This window comes from Dasypus novemcinctus, chromosome 4 (genome assembly GCF_030445035.2).
Source record: "Dasypus novemcinctus isolate mDasNov1 chromosome 4, mDasNov1.1.hap2, whole genome shotgun sequence".
In the NCBI taxonomy this organism is placed as follows: Eukaryota; Metazoa; Chordata; class Mammalia; order Cingulata; family Dasypodidae; genus Dasypus; species Dasypus novemcinctus.
This window is the reverse complement of record NC_080676.1, coordinates 36,019,987-36,040,251: the sequence shown is the minus strand read 5'-3', so window position 1 is coordinate 36,040,251 and position 20,265 is coordinate 36,019,987. Positions and strand designations below refer to the sequence as shown.

The 20,265-nt window shown below is 34.7% G+C and overlaps 1 pseudogene; it reads left to right on the top strand.

Annotated features, from left to right (window-relative positions):
* Positions 1–1,476: 1,476 nt before the first annotated feature.
* On the top strand, positions 1,477–13,924 carry LOC101433012 (heat shock protein HSP 90-beta-like; annotated as a pseudogene).
* Positions 13,925–20,265: the final 6,341 nt, after the last annotated feature.

Here is a 20,265-nt window from a genome sequence, read left to right as displayed (position 1 = left end):
TATAGGACTTAAAAGATTAGAAGGAACAAAAGAAAAGAAAGAAGACAAAACAAGAGAATGTGGAATGAAATAAAGTAACAGAAGAAGGAATGAAGGAAGGAAGGAAGGAAGGAAGGAAGGAAGGAAGGAAGGAAGGAAGGAAGGCAAGAAGGAAGGAAAAGAGAGAAAAAGAAAGAGGGAAGAGGGAAGGAAGGAAGGAGAGAGAAAGAAAAGAGATAAATAAACTAAGGAGAAAAAAAGAAGGAAAAGAAAAAGGGAAATAAAGAAGAGAAAAAGCAAATACCAAAAACAACACAGGAAAACTGGCTTCCTTCTTAGGTCCCTAGGAACCATCTTAAGCAGCCAGTGTGTGTCAGTCAATCACCCTGCAGCCCGCCCTCCAGAAGTAAGGTACCTGGTTTTGGCAAATAAAATAAAGAATAAAGAAATAAAAACAAAAAATAAATGGAAAATAACAGATCAAAAATCTAAAACAAAAAATTCAATCTGTAAGTTCCTGTCATGAGGTGTTAGTTGTGTGCCTGACAACCCACTGGATCATTCTCTGCATCCCTTCTCTTAGAAGGTACTGGGGATTGAACCACGACCTAGTATATGTGAGACTGGCATTCCTCTACTGAGTTGCACCCACTCTACCAGCTCCAAAACTTATCTGGCTCTCCCTGTCCTCTTTCCCCTCAGGTGAGTTGGACTTCTAACAGTTTGCCTGCTATCTCTCTTATCTTCCTTCTCTCCAGGGCTATTAGCCACCTGTCTACCTACTCCCTCACTAATCTAGTTCTCTCTCCCAGGATGGATGGGTATGACAGCCTGCCTGATCACTTCAGCAAAAATCTGTGACCCCTGAGGTCACTTTAGTTCTACCTGGGGTCTTTTTTTTTACCTCTGCTTTGCCCACCCTATCTCTCCTCACACTTATATCTCTTCCTTTATGAAATTACTAGGTACTAGTCCCACAACTATTCTGCTCCCCCACAGATTGGTTTCTTTCAACCTCCACTTCCTAGGCTGGCTTTAGCTTAGATCCAAGTGGGTTCATCTGGCCAAACTCACTGAAGAGAAATCACTCTGCCCTCTTCCAGACTCCTTTTTCTCCCAGGGAAGAGGGTCCCATTTCCCTCTCTGTTGGCTGCAGTGAGTCAAGGGTTTTACTGAGGTTATTCTTCTTGAGGATGGCATATATATGTCATTCCCAGCTGCAAGGGTGAGTAACTTATGGTTTTCATTTGGCCTCTTTTGTCTCTCTATCCCTCTCCCTCCTGGATGATGTGTAACACTCTCCTGGTTTGCAGATCCCCAAAGCAGCTCTCGGATAGCATTTTGCCCTTCATCTGTTGTTTTTATGAGAGAGTTGAGCCTTGCCTACCTACTGTGATGTCACCTTCCCAGAAGTCCCCCAAGAATTCTTTATCTAATAAAATTGTCCTTCAAATGTGGAGGTGAGTTTAAAACATTCACAAATAAACAGAAACTAAGATGGTTCATAAAAAGAAACCACCTTTGCAGGAAACATTAAAGGGAGCCTTAAAGCCAGAAAGAAAAAGACAGGTGAGAAAGGCTTGGAGGAGAATATAGAAGGAAGAATAGCATAAAGGATAACCAAAAGAGTAAAAAGACAAAAATAAGATATGACATAAGAAAGTCAAAGGAGAAAACAGTGGAAGTAAACAGTGTATTTACAGTGATATCATTGAATGTGAGTGGGTTAAACCTCCTAATTAAAAGATATAGTCTAAAAGAAAAGATACAAAAAACATGAGCCATGCATATGCTGTCTACAAGAGACTAACCATAGACTCATGCATACAAATTGGTTCAAAGTAGAAGGTTGGAAAAAGATATTCCATATAAGCCATAACCCAAATAGACCAGGGGTAGCTATACTAATATTGGACAAAGCAAACTTTAAATACAAAAAAAGTTATAAGGGATACAGAATGCCATTATATATTAATAAAAGGGACAATTCACTATGAAGAAGAAAGAGACATAAATATCTATGCACTTATCCAGGATGCCCCAAAATATATAAGTCAAACTCTGGCAAAACTGAAAAAAGAAACAGACATCTCCACAATTGGAGACTTCAACATACCACTCACATCATTATAAAGGAATCACTGGAAAGAAGATAACCAAAGAAACAGAGAACTTGAACAGTATAACAAAGGAGCTAGACCTAACAGACATATCGAAGGTTGCATCTCAAATCAGCAGGTTATTCTTACTTCTCAAGTGCTCATGGATCTTTCTCTGGGATAGATCTCACAGGGTTACTTACTGCATTATTTTTCTATGGTGTGTGTAACATTATTATAAATTATTAGCTTAAAACAACACACAATTATCTCACAGTTTCCCTTGGTAGGAAGTCTAGACCTGGTGGATACCGGTCATCTGTTCAGGGTCTTACAAGACTGCACTCAAAGTGTTGGCCAGAGCTTGGTTCTTATATGAAAGCTCAATTTCCCTGCTCAAACGGTTGTAAGCAGCATTTACTCCCTTGCAGGTGTAGAACTGAGAGCTTCACGGTTTATTGCTGATTGTCGGCCAGAGGCTGAATTCAGTTCCTAGTCGTGGCATGCAGTTCCTAAAAGCCACCTAGTTTCTTCCCTCATAGGTTTCCCCAAAAGGGCAGCTTATATCCTCAACCAAGCAAAGAGACAAAGACAAAAACAGGATGATTGTTTCTACAATTGTATGTATTAATGTACATCCTATCTCATATCTTTGCTATATTTCATGGGTGAGCAGTAAGTCACACTTCCTGTCCACATTAAAGGGAGGATATTACACAAAGTTGTGACTACTAAGATATAGGGCTCATTGGGGGGTCACCCTAGAGTCTCTCTATCACACTTACCATTGGCTATTTTTCAAGAAAAAATAGAGCATATGCATCACACAACAAGGTAAAAAGACAAACCCATGGCATTATGGAATCAAGGAATACGATGCAGAGAAATAGGCAAATAGAATTCCCAATATGATCAGGACAACAGCTGTACATCTGGCCTATGAAGCAATCAGCTCAGGCTGAGTTGTGTGTATCGAGAGCATCAGAATGGACATTGCATAAAATGAGAAAGAAAATGAGTACTCAACCATATTAAAATTGTATTGAACAATATTTTATAGTTTTATTGCAGAATTTTTAAAGAATTCATGATAAGTACCTAAAAAACAAGAAAATTTGGTGAAAAAGAGTACTTGACGCAGCGAAAAATGCACACTTTATATTTCATTAAAAATGTTAAAATAAAAAGAAATTTCAATTGTGCATTGAGGTGACTTCAAGAGTGATTTGTGTTTATTCTTTCAACAAAACGTTATTGAATATTGTCTTCCAGACTGTTTTTAGTGTTAGAGATAATGAAATTCAGAAGACAAATCCCTGCCCTACTAGATATGTTTAATAAGAAAAGGCAGAAAATAAGTAAATACACAAATTAACACAAAATATAATATCAGGTAATGATAAGTGCTCTGAAGAATTTTAAAGCTGGGAAAGGAGATGGAGCATGATGGACTGAGTATGGTGATTTTATATAGAGATGTCAGGGATGGACAATATTCAGCTAACAAAAAACGTGTAATTACGTAGGTAGAAAAGGGAATTGCAGTGATGTGATAATGCTCAAATGTCATCTTTTCTAACAGATCATTTGCAAAATTGGTAAAACTATTTTTAAACTTAAAATAAACCTAGTGCTCAAGATGTATTTTATTGTTCTTTTCTGACCTTTTTAAAGGCCCACTCACTCAGATCAAGTCTCACAATCTTCAGCTAATCCCTCTGTCTTCAGAGGAAACTTGAGAAAGTGTATTGGAAGCTTGTGATATTTAATAGAGTCTATCTCTTTCTAGGGTGACAGGCATGAATAAATAATCTGAATATCTGAATAAATATGTGAGTCTTAAATATATTCCCAAGTTCATTGCTTTCAAAACATAACACACACCCTTCCAAATTGTCTGGGAAAACAAAACTATTAAAAACATAAAATTTGAAGTTCAAAGATGATATCAGAATAAAGAAACTACACACATAATTGAAAATATTAGTTGATTAAAAAGTACACAAGGCTGATAGATGTGATATAATTAAAGGGCCATACTCAGGCTAATTTAGACAGTTTTGCTTCATGTTTCAGTGTTACTGTGACCCAATCTGTAACTAAATTACCTTTAATCAACATCTAGCAGTGAGCAACGATAGAGAAGCAGCAGCAGCAGCAAAGACTAAGGTTTGTTTTGATCACAAAAACCAGGTGTTGGTTGTTAAAAATATTATGAAAGAAGGTATCTTTTTAATTAATTCATCGTATAAGGATAAGTTGGACTTTGAATGACAGAGTGTGGCTTGTTCTGTCAAGAAAAGCTAAATTTCCCTAGATTGTTAAATTATGTGGTTGAAATCCAAGGCATAGCAAACAAGTTTTCATTTTTAAAATGACCTAAAATAAGTTATTAAATTAATCAATAACCATTTATATTTAAAAACTCAAATCTGTTTTGACATATTAAATTATCAAATATTAGATGAAATATTTAAAAAAATTAAACATCCATGAGTTTATATCTTTTTATCATTTATTTAACATTTTCCCAACCCTTTTCAAGTCTCTGAGTTACGAGGACTGTATTAAGATTCAGTTACAGCGTTCTAGGAGCTTGCAGTCTTGCAGGTTACATAGTCAGAACTAACACATATAAGAGTGCCGTATGGTAGGTCTGTAAAAATATCTGATGAGCAGGGTATTATGGGATCCAGATCAATAGGGGTAGGACATTACTATTGTTCTCAGAATAGTTCTGAAATACACCTGGTGAATACTACTGGTTTATATAGAGTTCAATTATACAGGAAAAAAAAATCATGAAAGTAGCTGTGCTTTTCTCAGGAATGCTGAAAAGACCATTTTGTTTTGTTTTATTTTGTTTTTCACTATAGAACATTATTTCTTTTATGTGAGAAAGACTCTTTTCTGTTGTTCCTATGCATATAATTCTTCTGCATAGTTAATATATTTTTTAATCTCGGGAACAATGGGAATTGTGTGTTTGCAAAGTTGTCCGTTTCCAAATTGGCTGGTACAAAGAAAGGTTTACCAAATTTACATCCAGTTAAAGGACCAATCATTTACCATGGTAGATTAAGTTTTAGATTCATGTCAGATTCTGCTTTGCCCTACGCCCGTTTTTCTTCTTTGTTGTAATTTTTATTTACGCTATATTCATGTATTCCAAAATACATATTCTGAAATTCATGTGTAGTAGATTTAGAGACTGGAACTCCATCCTAAATATGAATAGCTGAAAGAACACAGCCATCATGAATCACGGAACTGTGATTATGAAAGTATCTATGTTCTCTATATTTTGAAAGAGAGATTTTTTGAGGTAAATAGAACAACCTGCCCTCAGTCAACAAATCTAACTGAGAATGTCAGACTTGTCTGGCTCCAAACTATACAAAGAAATATATGTCTAGTTATTTAAATTCATCAGTTGTTGAAATTTCAAAGAAAGGTTTATTGTTTCTTCTCCCAGTTTGCTGCAAAACAAATTTGAGCTGAAGAGTTAATATAGTTTTTTAGTTTGAAAAACTGAACTTTTTAATTTTAAAAATGAAACAGTTTGGTTTTATTCACAAGTAAATATTTCTTTTTCTCTTAATGGCATTTTTTCCTACATTGAATTCATTTATTCATTAAACATCCTAAATGAGACTTTAAGAAAATAAAATTTGTTTTTCTGAAAGGAAAACATCTTCTATGTTTTAAGCACAGTTGCTTTAATCTACAAACTGTTAAAACATAACTGGAAAAAACGAATAAAGAAGAAATGACAAAGGAATTAACCGTTAACTAAGATTTCTGGATGTAGTCATCCATGGTAACCTTATTTGGAGACGTGACAAATTTTAATCTCTGTGATGAAGATGTTTATATTTTCTATTAATAGATTTGATAACAGAACAATAAAATGATGGCAACTGCCAATGTATACACTTATATGTTCACGCAACCATCATACTGGCAGCCAAAATACTGGGAAAAAAATGGCATCTATGAAGTAATTTGTCACTTTTATTTTGTTCTTTTGAATTTTTAGGAACACTTTACTTCGGCATTCTTTAATTCATGTTAATGGATTAATAGAAATTTGGGTCTATTCAACTGGAAAGGGTCGTATTACATTTGTAAATTTATATTGGTGTGCTAATTTTATAGAGTAGGATTAATCTCCTTTTTCGAAAGCATAAGAATAATTTTAAAAACAATTTCCCAGTAAAATATATTTTCTGGAACAATTAAAATATGTATTACTGATTATTTTTTCATTAAATTACTATACTTTCATTGATCCCACTAATTCATTGAATACCTAAATTGTGAATAATATATGTATAAAATAAATTTTAGGGGGAAATGGAAAGGAATTTTTTTTATAATTAAAATTATAATTAGAATTTTTATTTTAACATATTGTTATAATAAAGTAGTTTTGAGCAGGGTGTAATTTTATCCTCAAGGGTATGTTTTAATGCTGAGATTGAGATACCCTGGTGTGATGGTTAATTTCATTGTCTAGGTTATGCTTTCCAGTTGTTTGGTCAAGTACTGACCTGTTTGTTACTGCAAAGGTATTTCCTTGAGGGGATTTGCATCTATAATCAGTTGATTTATCTGTAAATCAACAAAGGAAAATGTCTTCAGCAATGTGGAAAGATTCTTTATCCATTCATTTGGAAGTCTTAAAAGCCAGAATAGATAGTTTCAGAGGTCAGAAAAATTTCTACTTCAAAGGCAGCATTGGCTCTTGCTGGAATTTCCATCTAGCCAGCTTTCCCTGGGAAATAAGGACTTGAACATCACCTTGATTGGAGTTTCCAATTTGAGGCCTGCCCTACAGAGTTTAAATTTGCCAACCCCTATGGTTGAGTGAGCCAATACCTTATAATAAACCTCTTAATATCTATACCTATATCTCTGTCTGGTCTATCTATCTATCCCGTTGTTTCTGTTTCCCTGGAGAACCCTGGCTAATACAACTGGATAATATAACAATTTTTCTTGAAATTTTATATAGGGCTAACTGAAAAGCAAGTTAGTGCTGTATCATTACTGCCAGAAAGATTCTTTTCAACAATTTCAAGTGCACAAATAAAATTCTCATAATATGTTGTCCCATATTCAAATAAACTATAACTAAAAATCTAAATGGTTCATGAACTATGGGTACAGTTTCCTAGTCATTATTTACATTTTCTATCAATGCTTTAGTCATAAATTTTATAATTGGCAAGGGAATCACTTGGTAAGGCCTTTAAAAAATTCCAGCTATTATTTTCATAACTATACTGTAAGGCATATAACTTTGGGACTTCAGTCTTTCATCTTTATGTAAGCTGAAAAAGATCCAAAATGTTTTGAGGAAAATCTTTACTCTGCCCAGGAAAGACTACTTCTGAGTGAATGTAGGATATTCTTAGATTCAGGAGCAGCCCATCAAAGCATCCCCAATTTTCATAAGAAATTATTATTCCAAGGCATAGATTGTTTACATAACAGTATGCACTTCAGGGGCATCAAAATATCTGCCCTCTCCGTGAGATCTCTGATTTGGTTCCCTGTTCCTCCTAAAGAAGACAAACAACCAACAGCCACTGAACAAAAACAACAAGCAAACAGACAAGGGAGCCATCAGTGGGGGGGGGGGAAACCTGCCCTTTGACAAGGAAAATAATAACTATAAAGAAATGTTGAAGGATATTCAGTTTGTCTTCTCTCTATTCTGAGACTTAATTAGGCCATTGCATGAAAACAGCTGCATACCTGGTATGGCATTTTGGTTTCTCACAAAACTGATTTCTTTCTGCACTGTCTTGTGGTATTATGCCATCATTATAAGCAGGATTAAAATACACAGTTCTATGATTCTCATTGTTTTATTAATTCCTGGAAGAAATTCTTCCGATGTAGTTTGAGATAGTTGGGAAAGATAATACTATTTTGAAATAGTTCCAGCAATATCTGTGGTACTTTTGGGCAGAAAGATTGTTTGCTATTGCAGACACAGTTAACAATGCAAATCTTTGGTTTGGTTGTCAGAAAATGACAACCTTATAGCCCATTCTCAGTTTTTCTTCAGGGTCTTGTATTTCATAAACTTTCTTCAACCTCTTCTCATTTTTCCGACTTTCATTTTCTCTTTGCTCCAGTGTCCTAGTTTAACTGTTACATGTCAGCTTTGGAAATACTTAGTTTAGAAAATATGTTTTCAATTGTTTTTGTACTCTGCAAACTAGAAATGACCATTCATGGGACTTATTGCAGTATATTAAGTTAAATTCTGTGTGGTCCGAGTATTTCATAATAGGGAGATCTTATTCTGAGTCTCTCTTTGATGCCTTCATGCTATATTATCATTCAGCAAAAAGACTGTGTTGCCATAAATAATTAGATTACTAATTACAATAAATTAGATCTTAGAAACTTGACCTTTGTCTGAAGAGAACAAACTAAAGTGTCTCATGTCCATAGACACAAATCCAGCTAAACTGTCTGTGTTGTTATTTTTATCTTATATTGCAAATTTATAGGCTAAAACTTAATATACATAATCAATAAAATAATTTGGGACTCCAAGAAGGGGCTTTCACCATTAACTATAGGGTAATCAAGTAACATTTTAAAGGAAATGGAAATTATGCTGGTATTCTTATAATCCAAATAAATTCCATTTTTTAAAGATGCAGTTATATTTTATGCACTGGGAAAGGGTTACAGGCCTGAAGGGAATGCCCTGGGTTAATGGCTTAATGGAGGGACTCTTCAGATGCTCAAAGAATTTTTCTCGGGACTTTGGCACTCTGAATATTTAATACCTAGTGTGGATCACTTTCCCTGACAAGTTTTCCTCTTCACTTGAAATTGTATTCAATCATTAAACATCTATTACAGAGTTTCCCTAGTCTGATTCTTCAAATATCTTCATTATTGTCCTCTTTAGACCCTACAGCTGTTCTGGCTTATCTGACTTTTCTTCAAATATTATGCCGAGAACTCTTTTTTGCTCTCAGTTGTTCTAACAGTTGGAGTAAAATCACACTGGAGGACAGGTTGTTGTTACTAAGTGAATATTACACAAAAATTTTTTTAAAGTCTGAATGATCTCAGAAAAAAAATTCTCAGAATAATGTGACGTTTTGAAGGAAAAAATGTAAAAATCCATCTTTAGTTTAAAAATAAATGTGAGGAATGTGAGATACTTGTCTTCAGGGAAGCTAAAAATAAAATAATAAAAGTAGCTAATATCTGGTTAGCATCTTCATAATGCCAGCAATTGTAAGTCCTTAGCATGTGTTATTGTATTTACTTCTTTTGGTAATCTTATGGCCCCAAGGGCTGTTGTAATTCCCAACTAGATATGAAGATGCTCATCGAGGTTAGGAAGTTTATCAAAGTCTGTGTATTAGGAAGTGATGATGCTGGGATACCAACTCAGGGTTCTGAATCACAGTCTAGTTATTTACCCACTATGCCATAATGATATAAAGCTGGCGTCTTGAATATTAGATCTTCTTTATTAAACACTGACCAATCTATTTTTGCAGTATTTCAACCAGTTTTTTAATATCATGTTTTACTTTATTTTAATTTATACTTGAATCAATAATTCACTTAAATATTAATAAATGCAAAAGTACAAAGAACATTCTGTAAAACATTTTCCTCCCACCATACCCACCAGCAATAATCAATGTTAGCACTCTCTCTTATATCCTGCTGAAGATCATTTTTAGATAAACTAGTTTATTATACCCAGTTCTTAGTCTATTCTTGTAATTCAGTAATATATTTTTGAGATTATCTCCTTTTTAAAAGGAAAAATAGTCTCTTCTGTAAGTATATGTTAATTGCTGAGTCATCTACTGATAAACATCTAGGTTGCTATTTTTCTACAATAAATAAATATGCACAGATTATTTCACATTTATGACTTAATAACTTCAGAGTAAATTTTAACAGTAGAAATTGCTGGAACAGAGGCTACACGTACTTATGTTATTTTGATAAATATTCCCAAGTTATCTTCCTTAGAGGTTGTGCCAATTTCAATTCTGCCCAGGAATGTAAGTTAACACCATATTTTAAATTAAAATTGAATGTGATGACAGTGCACAACTCTGTGAATATATAAAAACAATTGAAATGTACACTTTTAAATGGATGAATATTATAAAATACAAATTATATCTCTTATAATGTTAACAAAAAAACAGGAAAGAATCTCAGGTGCCACTCAGAATTCAGACTTCAACATGCCTTTTGCCAAGATATGACATGAAGGAAAATATTAGAATGATCACAATTCTTTAGATAATTTTGTCAAGAATTATAAATTATCAAACATAATTGCAATGGACTAAAAATTTATAGGTGTCATGTTCTATGTACTTCACTTATTAATTCATTATGTCTAATCAAAAACTAAATATAGATGGATAAATATTAATATATTCCTTCAATTTACATTTATAAGATGGTATCTTTGTATCAGGTTTCTTCTAGATGCAAAAATATGATCAAGAGATCAGCAAAATGTGTGACTGGATTTGCCCATATATAATGCCACCATACATTAAATCCAAACTTGAAAATGCCAAGATCAGTCAATTCAGTCTAAAAACTTTTTAAATGAGTCTCCAATCACAGTCTGAGCATAAGCTAAATAACCTCTAGCAAACTTGCACTTGCTGTAGAGCCCACTGAAAGTTGCCATAGCAAAGCACGGGCAGGTGGCAGGTTGGCAGGTTGTTTCTCGACTTGCCAGTCCTCAAATCTAGGTTTCAGTTGAATTCATTTTGAGCACACTGTAAAAACTGAATATCTGGATAGAGCAATCCACAGCCAGAACTGTGTCCGGAGAAATGGATGGAGCCCTCAGCATTTCTCTTTATTCTAGGAAAACTATCCATTACAAAGTACCAGTGCTCTAAGGTGTCCATAGGATAGTTCCTTTGACACTGACTTGTGATTTCTCTTTTATCAGATTGTCTGAAATGGGACCTTCTACTGTGATGTTCATGTTGTTCCTCTGAGAGGTTAGAGTCAGATTTATGATATACTAACCAAGAAGCAAGAAAAGGCTAAAGTCACTTTTCACTTGGAATAACAATGCAAGAGGTTTTAAAGAGTCATTTTTAAGATCTAAGAGCCTAGATCTGTGTAATTATATTTGGCTTTTTTTTTTTTTTCACTAACTTTATTTCAATGATGGTAATTGAAACCATTTAATATCTTTGGCTATATTCACTCTGTATGTCCTTCCAAAAATGTGTGCAAACCATGCTTAAATTTTGGCTTCCAAGTTTTATTTCACTTTGTTTTGTTTTCTTTTTCTTGTTTTTGAGGTAACAGAGCCAGGGATTGAAACTGGGACCTCATATGTGGGAATCCAGCACTTAACCATTGAGCCACATCTGCTTTCCTGAGCTGGTTTTGTACTTTATTCATTTATTTATAAATTTTTTTAGGAGTCGCCAGGAAATAAACCGGGACCTTTCCTGTGGGAAGCAGGCACTCAACCACTTGAGTCTCATCTGCTCCCCAAATTTTATAATATGAATATTTTGTATTGAAACACAAACAGACAAAAAAGCCTTAGTGGTTACTTTGTATTAAACCTTATTCTTAGTACTTTATATGTTTTAACTTATTTAGTCTTCCTAGTAGCCATTTAAGGTAGATTCTGTCATCCTCATTTATAGATAAGGAAATCACAATATAGTAATATCCCCAAGGTCACATAATTAATTAATTTCAATTCGATCTCACTTGATTTGAATTGGGTTAAACTTGATATTTTAACTTAGTCATTCTCCCCAGTCTGTGCTCTTAGCCCTGTTCCTTACAGTCTCTTAAGCAGACAAATATTTAAGTACCTGTAGTGCTTCCAATCCTATAATCACCACTGGATATCCAGTGTTAAATTAGAAACTTTCAATTCTCAGTCTAATGGAGTTAAAGCAGGTATGAATGTCCATTCCTGTGATAGCATGGGACATTGGCTACTCATTTAAGTTTGTGAGAACTGAAAAGAACCATGATGTTGTGACAATACCACACCCTCTCTTGCCAAAGGACAAACTGCAAGTTTGCATGCAGTCCATGGGTTGGTGTACTTTTGTTCACAGGGTGCCCTGTCTATAGCTATGTTATTGAATATGTACAGACTATGGAGCAGCAATGGCGTGGTGGAGGCATTCAGGACATAAACACAGCTCTTACCTCTGAACATGTGACCCTGCTTTGTAGTCAGACTTGGATTTGCAATATTCCTGTAACAGATGTTGCAATAAAATCCTTCTAAACACACACCCAAAAGGAAAGATGGGTCAGAGGAGTGGTGAACAAGCATACACAGTTCACAGTCTACCTCATCACCCTTTAATTGGAGAAGGAAGGAGAGAAAGAAATCAGTGATGATGGGGCAGAAGAATAGAAAGATAAGAAAGAAGATAAGGATGATGAAGAGAAGCCCAAGATTTAAGAGGTGGGCTCAGGTGAGAAGAATGATAGTGGGAAGGATAAGAGAAAAAAAAAAAAAACCCAAGAAGCTCAAGGAGAAATACATTGATCCAAAAGAACTGAACAAGATCAAGCCCGTTTGAACGAGTAACTCTGATGACATCACTGAGGAGGAATTTGGAAAATTCTTCAAGAATCTTACCAATGATTGAGAAGACCAGCTGGCAGGCAAACACTTCTCTATGGAAGGTCTGTTAGAATTCAGGGAATTACTGTTAATCCTCACTGTGCTCCCTTTAACCTATGTGAGAACAAAAGAAAAAGAGCAGCATCAAACTTTAAATCCATCACGTGTTTACCATGGGCAGCTGTGATGAATTGATACCAGAGTATCTCAACTTCATTTTTGGTATGGTTGATGCTGAGGACCTGCCCATGAACTTCTGGTGACAAATGTTGCGGCAAAGCAAAATCTTGAAAGTCACTCATGAAAACATTGTTAGAAGTGCCTTGAGCTCTTCTGAGCTGGTGGAAGACAAGGATAAGTACAAGAAATTTTATGAGACCTTCTCTAAAAATTTGAAGCTTGGAATCTATGAGTACTGCCCTAACCAGCAAAGCCTTTCTGAGTTTCTGTGCTTTCATACCTTCCAGTCTGGAGATGAGATGACTTCTTTTTCTGAGTCTGCCTCTTGCATCAAAGATACCCAGAATTCCATCTCTTATATCACTGGTGAGAGCAAAGAGCAGGTGGCCAATTCTGCTTTTGTGGAGTGTGGAAGCTGAGCCTATCAATGTGTACTGCATGCAGCAGTTCAAGGAGTTTGATGGGAAGAGTCTGGTCTCTGTTACCAAGAAGGGCTTGGAGCTACCTAAGCTTGAAAAGTAGAAGAAGAAAATGGAGAAGAGCAAGGCCAAGTTTGAGAACCTCTGCAAGTTCATGAAGTAAACCTTGAATAAAAAGGTTGAGAAAGTGACAATCTCCTACGTCTGTGTCTTCACCCATGCATTGTAACTAGCATGTATATAAGAATGACCACCATGGAGCAGATCATGAAAGCCCAGCATTTTGGCTACATGATGACCAAACATCACCTGCAGACTAACCGTGACCACCCTAATGTGGAGGCTCTGTTGTTGCTGGATGCTGAGGTAGACAAGAATGGCAAGGCAGTCAACGACCTGGTGGAGCTATTGTCTGAAACTGTGCTGCTCTCCTCTGGCTTCTCCTTTGAGGATCCCCAGACCCAGTCAAACCACATGTCCTGCATGATCAAAATAGGCTTAGGCATTGATGAATATGAAGTGAAAGCAGAGAAAGCCAGTGCTGTTGTCCCTGATGAGATCTCCGCCATGTCCTTGAGGGTGATGAAGATACATCTTGAATGAACAAAGATGAGGAGTTTCTATCCACAAACATGTCCCCACTGCATAGTGTCCCGCTGGGTCCCACTGTAGCCTCAGTGGTCCTGTCTCTTCTGGTACCATCTATTGGTATCTACTGTTTTTTTTTTTTCCCCTCTCTCCCATCCTTGAGTCTAAGGCAGGATGCAAGGGCCTCAAGCTCTGTCCCATTTGACAATGGGGTTGGATGTTTTGTATTGTATTTTTCTGTTTATTTTGTTCTGAAATTAAAGTGTGACCAAATAAAGAAGATGCAGTTTTGTACGCACACACAAAAAAAGGCCAGGATACTTGTGCTGTCATATAAATGACATATATGTTGCCAAAATATATTAGATGGTTTCAGATGACCAATTTTATAAATATATTATCTGAAAACATTATTAAACATTGTCAACTTCTACATTCTTCTAGATTAACATTGGCTGATTGGCTAAGAATAACTGATTTGAAGAATTCATTAGGTACTATACTCATAAGCTAAGAGTTTGTTAATATCCCAAAAATAGAGATATTTAAATTTATTGGATTATAGGTTTTCTTATTATATTTTAATAATTGGCAACTTTTAATTTTCAGGAGTTAATATAAAATAAAAAACCCAGCAACACTGATAAATAAAAATGGACATAAATTTTTTGGCCCACTGGGTGGAATGTGGGAGAGTGTGGGCTATGATGTGGACCATTGACGATGAGGTGCTGTGGTGCTCAGAGATGTATTCACCAGATGCAATGAATGTCTCATGATGATGGAGGAGATTGTTGTTATGGGGGGAGGAGTGGGGTGAGGGGGTTGGGAGGTATATGGGGACCTCATATTTTTTGAATGTAATATTAAAAAAATAAAGACAAAAAATTTGGGAAAAAATTTACTATTATGAATGACTTTTTGTTATTTATTATTTCTACTCTTTGATGAGTGAGTAAAAAAAAAAAAAATCAGTTTCAAGTATGCTCATACTCCCAGGAATAGTTCCAAAGATTGGCATGTGCAAATTATTGCCTAGTCAGTCATGTATTTGGATACCAAATGAAGCCAACATTTGGAAACTCCTCTAGTTACCATGAATTAGCTATTTTATTAATCTAATTCCTCCCATCCAACCCTTTCCACTATTCTTATCCCATCAAAATGTGGACTTTTCTCTTTTTTTTTCCAGATTTTGCCTATGCATTTCTTTGTATATGTAAGCACTTTAAAACTTTGTGTACAAGTTTTAATTAACTTCTGTTTTTTTGCAAAAGTACCTGATTTATGATGATTGTTTCAAAATTACGTCATTTATTTAGATAAGCACAAACAGAAAATTTAAGAGATGTATTTTTGCATTATTTTAAATCACTTCAAATTATCTGAAAGACCCTTAAATTTGTAAATCTTCCAACTCACTAGGCTCTACAAATTTAAGCAAGGGTGGATAAGAATAATGCATGAATAGGAAAATAAGGCAAAAGAATACCCAAGTGGTTAAAAACAAACAAAGAATTAGTTTTTTTTTCAGTCTTCCATATGATTTTATTTTCTCCCTTCGACCATAATAATATGATATCCAAATTTTGTCTTAACTGGAGGGTTAGTAAACATAGGCTTATCTAATCTACTTACAGGCAAGGCAAATGCTGCTTCTTGAAATGGTCCTACCATGGACCCTCTGGTCATCCAACCAAGTCACCCCCTTGCGTGGCTTTATCTTCATTATATTGTGTGGCCACTTCATTGAACCTCAGTCCAGACTTTACTTTTCCATGGCTTCCACGATTCTGCTGTGTTATGCACATAGAATGCGTCTGAACTTGACTGCATTGCCATCACCTTTAGGACCCTGAGCCTATTGTCAGCACTGTCATTCCCAGAGACTGCTGCCCCTTTCCCTCCTTTTCTAGAACTACATTGTCCTTTAAGCAGCATCTATGAAATTTGCTATCGAACTCTCCCCAAAGAATTACTGAATCTCACTAATGTTCCGAAAATAATATTAGGACATTTCCCTCTTTTTTTGACAGAGATATAAGGAGTGATAACAGTCAGTAATGAGATGGGTATGAGTAAATTGTTAATTTTGTAGACCATTTGAAAAGTGAAACTTTTTATGAAAGTTTCCAGTACCTATCAAATTGTAAAATGCACATAATTTTGCTCTATGAAAGGCATTATGCAAATTTAGCTGACAATTATTTTCAGTTTATTAAATTATTCATACTACATATTTATTGTTGCACTATTTGAATAAATATTTTACAACATATAAACAACTGTCAGTGGAGCCTACTATTCAGCTCTTTTAACATAATAAGCTACATATTATAGACCTCACTGTCCAATTTTGTAGCCACTAGCCACATGTGAAAAGTCTGTCACAGATTGAGTTTCATTGCATTGTTTCTGTTATCCACTTCACCAATAAGACTAAAAATGTACAGAAGCATTAAAGTGCATATTTTCTTGTGATACAATATGTGTAAAATGAGAACAAGTGCTGTAGTGGTAAATGAAAAACAAAGGGTGTGATTGTCCTTAGCAGAATAAACATAATTTCTCCCCTTTGTGTGAGTGCAGGATTTCCAAATAAATGCTTCTGTTATTACATTTCACTGTGTCTCTTCCCATGCTTAAATTTCTTGCTTTCTTGCCTCTTTCCCTCTTCTTCTGTTGCTTCTTTACCTTTTTCATATTTGCTCCATATTTTTCACATTCTTCCCCCTTCCCCTCCATTTACAATTTCACGTATCCCCCGTACCTCTTTTCACATCTCTCTTTTTCTTCTCATTGACAGTTTCTCCCCGTTCCCACATTCTAAAACAGTTAAATTGTTGATGAGGTAACTTTAGACTTGGTTGGAAGTGTGGGAATGGGAACATACCTTTACCACTAGCTTTATTCTAAAACTTCTAAAGAACAATCAACCTAGTTGTCTTCAGATTACTTTTACTAGTAGGCTTCCTCACTGCCGTGGTTCTCCAACTTTAGTATCATGGTAATGCGGGTAGCTCAAAATCGCTGCTGGGGCCTCATTCCCCTCTGGTGAATGACCTTGAATTTCACTATAAATAAACATATCCCATTTATCTAATGTCATGTGTTTCACAAGTCACATTTTGAGAAACACTAGCCTTTTTATTTCTGTTCTAAACTGATTTTTTGATAAAAAATCAATACATGATGTAAAATGATATTGATAAGGGAGAGGGGAACAGGGGGAGAGCATTGGGTATATGGGAATCACTTGTATTCTCTATGTGACTTTTCTGTATCCTAAAGATCCTTTGAAGATAAAATGAAAAAAAAAAAAAGCACTGGGGAATATATGGAAGAAAATGCCACTGTAAATATAAGACAACAAATCTTACAGTGATAAAAGACACAACGCTTAATTTTTTGTTCTAACTTTTATTGGTTATTTTAAAAATTATTATTTCATTTTCTTAATTTTTTTTGGTTATTTTGTTGGCTTCATTTTTGGAGAGGTTTTGGATCACAGAATGGTGGTGGAGGTGGATCACTGGTGTGGGATGTCAGTGATACGGTGACAAATGGGAAGGAGTTCATCTGGGGCATGCCTCTAAGACACATGGATATGTTCAAGTGTTCATGAGACATTGTCTCTGTGGGTGGAATAACCACAATAACCAAAAGAATATTGCTATGTTCTTCTCCTTAGCAGATTCCTGGACTTTTGATGGCAAGTTTGCTGGAAGACTTGGAAATCTAGGGGCTTTCAGATAAATCTAAGTGATTATAAATAGCACAAAATTATGACTACTTATCATTTCCTCTTTGTGTTTATTTTTAAATTGTAATATATTACATGCACACATACGTGTGTATGTAATATATACATATGTATGCATGTGTATGTGATAGTGTGCAGATATATGAAATAGTTTGAATCTTGGTATTTCAAATCAGGTAGTTGTAAAAAAAGTAATTCAGTACAATGGAACAAACATTTTTAAGACAGAAGTCTAGAAAGGAGTGCAAAGGCAAAATTAGACAGCTAGAGACAACATTTCTGCATATTGACAGAGAATTAATAAAAGAGACAATTCATGGCAATTCAATTGAATTTCCAAATTATGACTTCTCTCACTGTCCAAATACATGACTGTGCAAGCAAATATTTTCATATATCAATAATTTTTGGAGTCACTTTTGGGAGAGGCAGAGGTATAATTCCCTTGTTTCACTCATCAAAGAGTAGAAATATTGTAAAATAACAAAATCTTCTTTAAAAGAAAAATTTATGGCCACTTTCATTTACCACTGCTGGTTTTTAAACTAATATATTCTAATTAAGGAATGTAAGCAATCTGATTTTTATGCTAACTCTGGCCTCTAAAAAAAATTACACATATTTGCATTCTGTATTTTTCCTTTAAACAGCTTAAATACACACCCTGATTCCCTAACACACCCTGATTCCCTAATCTGTGGAGCTGGAAGGGAATCATGTTTAGCCTCTGCTGGGCCTTCTCTTGCTTCCCAGGCTATACTAAATCCTTGGAGTCTCATGAAGCACATGCTAGCTGATAGTCTGGCTATGCTATGGCTCTATAAAAACTATCATTCATCCAGCAAGCTAGGCCTCTAGCTGAAGAAGTTCTGGTTTGCTTAAATCCTGTGACTAAAAGGATTTTGTTACAGCAAAGGTCACTCTGTTCTTTAAACTTTCCTGAGTAACAAGTAAAATGAACTAAAAAGAAACAAATATTAAATATGCAATTATATACAAAAAGAGTTCTTTTTTTTTCTTTTTTCTTAAATATCATTCAGCAATTTTCTGTACTCCTTCTTTTTGTGGGTGTGAAAAGAAAATGATTTAAAATACTTCACTTCAAGCATATTTGTTACTCTTTGAATAGAGTCATTCAGCTTATCAATTCTAGGAAATTCACCAATAACACCTGGCCAAGATTTAGCAAACGGCACTTCAATTTAGGGGTATATACTTTAACACAATATTCTCAGAAGGGGTTGAAAAACACAAATATTGCTAATTGTAATAAATAATTACTATTTTAATAATTTGATTATCTTTTCACATGACTCAGATATAAGTTCATGAAAACACTGTAACTAAAGATTTAGTTCATTTGATTAGTGTAAAATGTTCACAGCATAATCTAATTGGCAAAGACAGTCCTGTAGGTCAAATACATTTAAAGGAACTAAAAGAGAAATTGAGATGTAAACTATGAAATATATCTTGCCAGTCAGATTACTAAAATTAGAAATCGAAGTAAAGATTTATATATCTAGTGAAATTAAATTGCCAATTTTAATAACATATAAAAAAGAGGTTACCATTTTGTTTCCTATTGTTTACTTTAGAATAATGCAAATGTAATTTGTATCTGAAATGTTTAAACTATTTTGAAGTGAGGAGTGTGATAGAAGACCAGAGTTTGCTACACAAATGCACACATGCCACACACACCCCATATAGACACACACACCTAATATGAGAAGTGTTAGAAAATGAATGAATTTCAACTGAAATTTAAAAGAAAGGCTTACTGAATGTTTAAATGATGATCACCCATGTCCCATTTGTTTTATTTTGCTTTTGTCTCTTTAGAACACATTCAAAGTATACAGAGTATTGCTTTTCAATATCTATCATTTATTCTCATTTCAATTTAGATGTATAATCAGTGCATTTTCACACTAAATTCCTCTCCTATAAAATCTCTTCTATTTAGTAAAGGCCATTCTTTCTGTTCATTAAAGTATGGTCTATAAATATATGAATGTATTATAGATTGTGTAAGCACGAGACTCTGGCTCTGAATGTATTTTCCCTTAAAAACAAGTAATTTGCAAAAATTAACCACTAGCACCTTGACTATTATTTACTTATATATCTAAGGACAATAAATATAGGCAACTTAGTGTTTATGTATGATTGCAGAAATGTTCCAATTTCTAGTTGTATGTGTGTTGGATTAATGATTATCAATTGCTAATCATATATCATATGCCTTGTAACATGCTAACCCTTACATGTATTATCACACTAACTGCTTCAAGTAGATAAGGTTATAACTCTTTTTCAACTGTTGTAACAGAGGCTTCGATATTTTAACTAAACTGTATGTTTGCCAGTGAGGTGGAATTGCAATTTAGTCCCTGGTTCTCTACCTAAAAATGTGCTTTCTAATTACTAAACGCTGCTGAAATTCATGATAAAGCATATTTTGTGTGAAAAAGCAATGTGAATTTTCAGTGTCTTTGGTCAAATGATACTCTAAGTGAAAATTTGAGATTGACACAATAGCAAATGGTAAATAATGCAATGCTTTGTGATGCTTAAGCAGGGAAT